Source organism: Macaca nemestrina, chromosome 5 (genome assembly GCF_043159975.1).
Source record: "Macaca nemestrina isolate mMacNem1 chromosome 5, mMacNem.hap1, whole genome shotgun sequence".
Taxonomy (NCBI): domain Eukaryota; kingdom Metazoa; phylum Chordata; class Mammalia; order Primates; family Cercopithecidae; genus Macaca; species Macaca nemestrina.
The window spans coordinates 177789649-177798274 of record NC_092129.1 but is presented as its reverse complement, the minus strand read 5'-3'; the positions used below and the strand labels follow the sequence as shown (position 1 = coordinate 177798274).

Genomic DNA, 8626 nt, shown 5'->3' with positions numbered 1-8626 from the left:
TTTTATTATTTGAGTTAGACTTTTGTTCACTTGACCTGCAAGTTTTCCACTTATACAGATCAAGTAAAAATTTAGATAGGCTTCCTGACTGTTTCACTTCTAGGAACACCATGATTAATTTGCAAATGCCATAGATTTACACAAGTCAGACCATTCTGATTTTTGCAGAGGCTGTTCATTATGGTAACCATGCCCACCTTGCCTTTGGAAGGATTCTGGGATGGCAGCTGCCTCTTGGCTCCTGCCATCCCAGAATCCTATTATACCCACTGGATTTAAGTTTTCCAGTTGAATATCTGTGGTTTCCACTAGAAGATCTGACCTATTGAGAAGAATAATTATGGAGCTCTTCAGGGATGCTGGGACTCCTCTCACAAATCACTCTCTTAAAATGTTGGTGAAAGGTATATTTTCTTGACTTTCCCAGCACGAGTCAGCAGGTTTTAAGTGACAGGTCCATTTTAGCATTTCAGTCTCCCTAAGCCTTTGAATCCCTTCCTCTATGTTAACTCACAGGCAATCAGGCATCTCCAGCTTCTTCATGGTGGGCCATCTTTTGATCCATATTTTAGCCAACCAACCAACCAAACAATTAGAGCCCTTTCTAAGTTCCTGAGATGCAACATTAAATGCAGAATCTTGGCTTAGTGGGCCCAAATCAATAAAGTCAACTTGATCCCATTTTTTTCATTCCTTCCACTATTACCCCTCACCCTTAATACCCATTCCCATGCCTATTCCCTGGATTTCTGCTGATATAAATAAGAAAACACAAGTAGTTCTTTTGGAGGGTAGTGCACCTTCTCATGGTTCACACTTTGTACTTTGCCTTTAGGGGCCTGCTGGGACTTGAGTCTAGTTATAGGTCTAGAAGCAAAGAAGGGTGGTGGAGGTAGGTCCTTAGGAGAATCAGCAGTGTCATGGTTGGCCACTGCCTCAGAGGTGGCCATTACCATTTCCTCAGGCAATGGAGGGTTAATCCTCTCAGACAGAGGTGGAAAGGCACATACCATTTTGGGGTGGAAAAGCCATGGAAGAAATGCTTAAAATAATTAGAAATTACAGAAACATAAATTAAGTCCACACACATAAGAGTGCATAAAATAAAAAAGCTATGTAATGCTATGCTCTGGCAAAAGATTGTGGAGATAGAGAACTTTCATGAATTGCTGGTAGGAGTATAGTCTGGTGTAGCCACTTCAGAGACCAATCTGGTTGTACTTAGTCAAATTAAGAAAACACAAACTCTAATATACTAGAATTCAGCAGTTCCATTTGTGGGCTTATATGCCCAAATTATTTTACACAGAATCACAAGAAGACATGAGCAAAGATTCTACCACAGTTTTACTTATGACATTGAGGAGCTAGATGCAACCTGGTGTTTACTCTGGGAGATAAGCCAGGTAAAATAATGCAGATGCACAGTTGTGGAGTATAATGGAGCAGTTGGAAGAAACGTGAATTTCTGGAAAACATGATGGTTGGTGGAAAATTAAAAAGTGAAATTTTACAAGAATAGGCACCATTTACATACATTTCAAAATACATTCATACAAGTGACATCACACAAAATGGTAGAATAAGAAGGTCTAGAAGTTGCTCCCTTCAACAAAGCAACAAATGAACTGAAAAAAGCACTTTTGAATCAGCTACATCAGAACTCTAGAACCTGATTGGACACTTAAAACAACTAGAAGAATGCTAGATAAAGTCAGAGGCTGATATTCTAAGGTAAGAGAGTGGAATGTATAAACCAGCCATCATCCCCCATTATTCAGCACCATCATGGCTGTGAAGATAGCTGCTCCTGTTTCTGGAGCAGCTGGCTGGTGTCAGCATGAGCAGAGAACTTCTCCTCCAAAAACTTGGGGTTGTGTGCATTGATGGGTCTGGGTGCCCTGAGGGACTGGCAGAGACACCTGCCTTGGTTTCAGCCCTCTCAGCAGCAGCAGCAGCAGATCTCCCCAGTGACATGTATCAGAAGATTTAAAGGGCCAATGCCCTTTTTTCTTTTTTGCTTTTGGAGCCAGACATTTAAGAAAATCCTTGTCAGGTCACTAGCTGACAGCAGAGATAATGGAACATAAATTTTAGTTAGCACATATGACAAGGAATATACTTTGCAAAAATGGTTTAGAAAAGTCACAAACAGACTACTCCATCCTTTGACAAGCAGAAAACAATAATCCTTAAGTTTTCAGATAATCAAACTTACCACATTATGATACTCAAAATGTGCAATTCTCAACCAAAGAATTACAAAGAATACAAGGAAACAGAAAAGTATAACTCGTTGATAGGAAAAAAAAAAAGAATTTGACAGAAATAATTCCTGGAAAGGCCCAGATACTGGAGTTACTAACCAAAGATGATTAACGCCTGAAATAAGCTCAGTTACCTAAAAAAAGTCATGGATGAAGAACAAAAGGAAATTGGAAAAGTAATATATGAACAGAATATCAGTAAAGAGATAGAAATTATGAAAAAGGAACCAAACAGGAATTCTGGAGCTGAAATTACAATATCTGAAAGGAAAAATTCACTAGAGAGCTACAAGAGCAGATTTGAATACATGAAAGAAACACTCAGTAAACTTGAAGATATGGCAATCAAAATGATCACGACTAAAGAACAAAATTTTTAAAAAGATTAAAAAATAAACAGAGCCTGAAGGACCTCTTGCATACCATCAAGTATGCCAACATCTGTGCATAGTATATATTAGTCCATTTTCATGCTGCTGAAAAAGACATACCTGAGACTGGACAATTTACAAAATAAATAGGTTTATTGGACTTACACATGGATGGGAAGACCTCGCAATCAGGGCAGAAGTCAAGGAGGAAAAAGTCACCTCTTACGTGGATGGCAGCCGGCAAAGAGAGATGGCCTGTGTAGGGAAACTCCCATTTTTAAAACCATGAGATCTCATGAGACCCATTCACTATCACAAGAACAGTGCAGGAAAGACCAGCCCCCCTCCATAATTCAATCACCTCCCACTGGGTTTCTCTATGACACATGGGAATTGTGGGAGTTACAATTCAAGATGAGATTTGGGTGGCGACACAGACAAACCATATCATAGTAGTATGAGAAGGAGAACAAAGAAAGAAAGAAGCAGAAAAAATTATCTGAAGAAATAATGGGTGTAAACTTCCCAGATCTGAAAGACATTAATGCGTATATCAAAGAAGCCCAACAAACTTCAAACAGGAAACTCAAAAAAATCTACACTGTGACACATTATAGTCAAATTGTTGTAAGTAAAAGATAAAGAGAAAACTTCCAAAGCAGCAAGAGAGGTGACTTGTCATGTACAGTGAGTCCTCAGTAAGACTGACAATGACAATGGATTGCTCATCAGAAACTTTGGCGACAAGAAGGCAGTGGGATGACTAAGTCTTGTAAGAATAAAATTGTGAATGAAGAGTTCTTTATCTGGTAAAATGATCCTTTAAGAGTGAAGGAGAAATTAAAACATTTCAGTAAAACAAAAGCTGAGAGTAACTTTCCAGTAACTCTTCCTACAAAGAATACTAAAGGGAATTTTTCAGGCTGGCATGGAAAGACTCTGGACAGTAACTTGAAGCTGTAGGATAAAATAAAGAACACTGGCAAAGGAAACTATATAGGTAAACATAATGGCCAGCATTATTATACTTTTGGTTTGTAACTTCTCTTTTTTCTTACATGATTTAAAAGTCAAATGCATAAAATTATAAGTCTATCTTAAAGGGCAAATACTGTATAAAGATATATCTGCAACAATAATAACATAAAGGGGAAAGAAAAGAGATGCATAGGAGCAGAGTGTTTGTATACTATTGGAACTGATTTGATACTATTCAAACTGGGTTGTTATCAGTGTAAGATATTAATATTAATCCCCCAAGAAAACCACTGAGAAAATAACAAAAAAAATATACAGAAAAGTAAAGAAGGAAGGAATCAAAATGGCACACTACAAAAAATCAACTAACTCCAAAAGTAGGCAGTAGTGTAGTAGTGGAATGAGGAATAGGTAAAATAAATAAATATGTAAAATATACAGAACAAATAGCTAAACGGTAGAAATAAATCCTTTCTTATCAGTAATTACTTTAAATTCAAATTGATGAAAACCTCTTATTAAAAGACACGAATGAGAAGACTGGATAAATTAAAAAATAAAAACAAACAAAAAACAACAACAAAAAAAACATGATCTATGTACTGTATACCATAGACTCACTTTAGATACAGAGACACAAAGAAGTTGAAAATGCCCAGCACTTTGGGAGGCCCAGGCAGGTGGATCACAAGGTCAGGAGATTGAGACCATCCTGGCTAACATGGTGACACCCCTTCTCTACTAAAAGATACAAAAAATTAGCCAGGCTTGGTGGCGGGCGACTGTAGTCCCAGCTACTTGGGAGGCTGAGGTTGGAGAATGGTGTGAACCTGGGAGGCGGAGCTTGCAGTGAGCCGAGATCGTGCTACTGCACTCCAGCTTGGGCAACAGAGTGAGACTCCATCTCAATTTAAAAAATAAATAAATAAATAAATAAACAAAAAGTTGAAAATGAAGGGATGAGATAAGATATTTCACGCAGAGAGTAACCAAAAAAGAGCTGAGGTGGCTGTATTATTGTCACGCAAACTAAACTTTAATTCAAAAAAGTTTACTAGAGGCAATGGAGGACATCATATATTAATAAAATGTTCAAACTGTCATGAAGATGTAACATTTATAAACATATATGCATCTAACAACAGAACTCTGAAATATACAACGCAAAACTGGACAGAATTGAAGGGAGAGATAGATAGTTCTACAATAACAGTTGGAGACTTTCATACTCCACTTTCAGTAGTGAGCAGAATAACCATACAGCCATATAGCAGAATACATCAAAAAGGAAACAGAGGACTTGAACAACACAATAAACCAATTTTACCCAAACGCATATATAAAACACTCCACCCAACAACTGAAAAATACACATTCTTCTCAAAAGCTATGTTTGGAACATTCTCCAAGATAGACCATAGGGCTAGGTCACAAAATAAGTCTTAATAAATTTTAAAACATTTAAGATATTGAAATTTTAAAACAAAATATCTTTTTTAATCACAATAGAAGGAAACTACAAATCAATAACAAAAGGAAAATTAACAAATATGCAAAAGCTAAACAACACAATCTTAACCAACAAATGGGTCAAAGAGTAAATCACAAGGGAAATTAGAAGACACCTTGAGATGAATAAAAACAGCTTCTCAAAACCTATAGGACACAGTGAAAGAGGAACTACGTGGAACATTTATGCTGTAAACAGTGACATTTAAAAAGAGGAGAGATCTCAAATCAACAACCTATCTGAACACCCAAAGAACAGGAAAAAGAAGATTAAAGTAAACCCAAAGCTAGCAGAAAGAATGAATAATAGAGATTACAGTGGAGATAAATAAAATTGAGAATAGATTAATGATAGAGAGATTCAAAAGTTGATTCTTTGAAAAGGTCAACAGAATAAACAAACCTTTATCTAGACTAAGTAAGAAAAAGAAAGCAAAGACTGAAATTACTAAAATCAGAAATGACAGTAGGAATATTACTACCAATTTTACATAAATAAGAAGGATGATTAAGAAAATACTATAGAATATTGTATGCCAATACGTTGGATAGCCTGGATAGAATGGAAAAATTCTAGACCCAAAATATAAAATTGATTCAAGAAGAAGCAGAAAATCTGAATAGACCTATAACAAGTAAGTATATTGAATCAGAAATCAAAAACCTTCTAACAAAGAAAGGTCAGGACAAGTTGGCTTCAGTGGTGAATTCTACTGAACATTTGAAGAATAACTGACATCAATAGTTCTCAAACTCTCCTAAGGAATCTAAGAGCAGGAAACATTTTATAATGCTTTTCCTTAAGACTAGCAGTACCATTATACTAGAACTGGGAACAGATTCTATCATAAAAGACACAAACAGGATTTTATGAATATAGATTTTAAAAAACTCAACAAAGTACTACCAAGCCAAATTTATCAGTATATTAAAAGGATTACACACCATGAGCAAGTGAATTTTATTTCAGGAATTCAAGGGTCCTTCAGCATATGAAAATCAATCAACACAGTACACCACATTAATAGAATGAAGGGAAAAACTCATATAAGCATATTAGTTGATACAGAGAAATCATTTCCCAAAATCCAGCACCTTTTCATGATAAAAACATTCAATAAACTAGGAATAGGGGGTAACTCCCTCAACATCTAAAGGCCATATGTGAAAAACCCACAGCAACATCATGCCCAGTGATGAAAGACTGAAATATTTTCCCCTAAAATCAGGAACAAGACAAAATTGCTCATCATAATCACTTCTATTCAACATAACACTGAAAGTTCTAGCCAGAAAAAATAGACAAGAAAAAGAAATAAAAGGCATCCAAGCTGGAAGAAGGAAATAAAATTATCTCTGTTCTCAGAGAATATAATCTTACAGGTCGAAAACTCTACAGAAACCACAAAAAATAAAACTGTTGGAGCTAATAAACAAATTCAGCAAATTTGCAGGATACAAAATCAACACACGAAAATCATTATGTTTCTATACACTAGCAAGGAACACTCTGTAAAGGAAATTAAGGAAAAAAGTTTCATTAATGATAGCATCAATTTAGGAATAAATTTAACCAGGGAAGAAAAAGACTTGTAAACTGAAAACAATGAAACACTACTGAAAAAAGTTAAGGACAACATAAATAAACAGAAAGACAACTCGTGTTCATAGACCGGAATACTAAATATTTTTTAAATGACAAAACTAATTAAAGTAATCTAAAGATGTAATGCAATCCTTTCAAAATCCCAATGGTGTCTTTTGCATAGACAGAAAAACCTATTCTAAAATTTTTAAGGAACTTCAAAGGATCCCAAATAGATCTTGAAAATGAAGAACAAAATTGGAGGACTCATGCTTCCCAATTTCAAAACTTACTACAAAGCAAAAATAATCAAAATACCATGGTATTGGCATAAGGATAGAGACATGAACCAACGGAATAGAATAAAGAGCCTAGAAGTAAGCCCTCATATATTCAGTCAATTCATTTTCAGCAAGGTTTCAAGACTACTCAAAGGGGAAAGGACAGTCTTTCCAACAAAAGACGGTGGGAAAACATGCATAACAAAGTTGAACTCTTACTTTATGTCATATATAAGAATCAACTCTAAATGGATTAAAAACCTAAACTTCAGAGATAAAAATCCAAAACACACAGAAGAACACTTAAGGGAAAATCATAACCTTGGATTTGGCAATGACATTTTAAATATGACACCAAAAGCAAAAGCAACAACAACACCATAGATAAACTGAACTTCAGCAAAATTAAAAACCTTTAAGCAAAGAAGACATTCAAATGGCCATTAGGTGCACAGAAAGATGCTCAACATTACTGTTGTTAGGAACATGCAAATCAAAACCACAATGAATTATTACTACACACATTAAGATGACTGTTGTTTAAAAAAAAAAAAAGGAAAATAACAAGTGCTGGGAGGATGTGGAACAATTGGAATCCTAGTTGTTCGTGGGAAGGTAAAATAGTATTGCTGCTATGGAAAACAGTTTGACAGTTCTTCAAAAAGTTAAATATAAAATTATCATATGACCCAGTAATTCCACTCCTACAATCCCACTCCTAAAATAATTAAATAAGGGGAATTAAATGGATACTCATACAACAATATTCACAGTAACATTATTCACACGCAATAGCTAAAAGGTGGAAACAAGTGTCAATCAACAAATAAGTAATTGGATAAAATGGCATATATATACAATGTATTAATATTCAGCCATAAAATTGAATGAACTTCTGATGGTTGCTACAGTATGAATAAACCTTGAAAACATTATGCTAACTCAAAGAAGTCAGACACAAAGGATAAATATTATACGATTCCTCAAAGATGAAATATCTAGAAGAAACAACTTTAAAGATAAGGAATGTAGAGTAGAGGTTATTAGCAGCTGGAAGGAAGGGGAAATGGGGAGTTATTGCATAATACTAAGAGTTTTTGTTTGGAGTGATTAAAAAGTTTTAAAAATAGATAATGATGATAATTACACAGCATTGTAAATGTATTAATGCCACTGAATCGTACACTTAAAAATGCTTTAAATGATAAATGGTATGTTGTATGTATTTTACAATAATAAAAATACATTCATGCAAAACAGTAATATTCATTTCAAACACATACAAAATGATATACATCAAAATGGTTGCCTATAAAGTGAGAGGGGGTTCATGGGGAAAAGGCATAAATGTGAAAAATATGAATGAATGAATAACAAGAGGCCTAACAAGAACCAATGATCAACAACAGACCAAGAAATAAGAATTCTTAAACTGTACTCTATATCTGAGGTCTGAAAGAAAACCAAAAACAACAAAAATATCTGTGTGTCAAATTATGAACTGCCATTTTGAATGGAACTGACACACACGTCCTCGCAGATTATGATACTCTTCTCATATATTGTCTCAGATCAGGATACTTAACTCCAAAGGGAGTTCCTGAGAAATGGAAGGAAATGTATGTGAACGCTACA

The 8626-nt window shown here is 35.0% G+C and overlaps 1 long non-coding RNA gene across 1 annotated transcript in view; it reads right to left on the bottom strand.

Annotated features, from left to right (window-relative positions):
• Positions 1–8626, bottom strand: part of LOC112427650 (uncharacterized) — a 219551-nt gene that overhangs the window by 23374 nt on the left and 187551 nt on the right. The gene's annotated exons all lie outside the window — the stretch shown is intronic.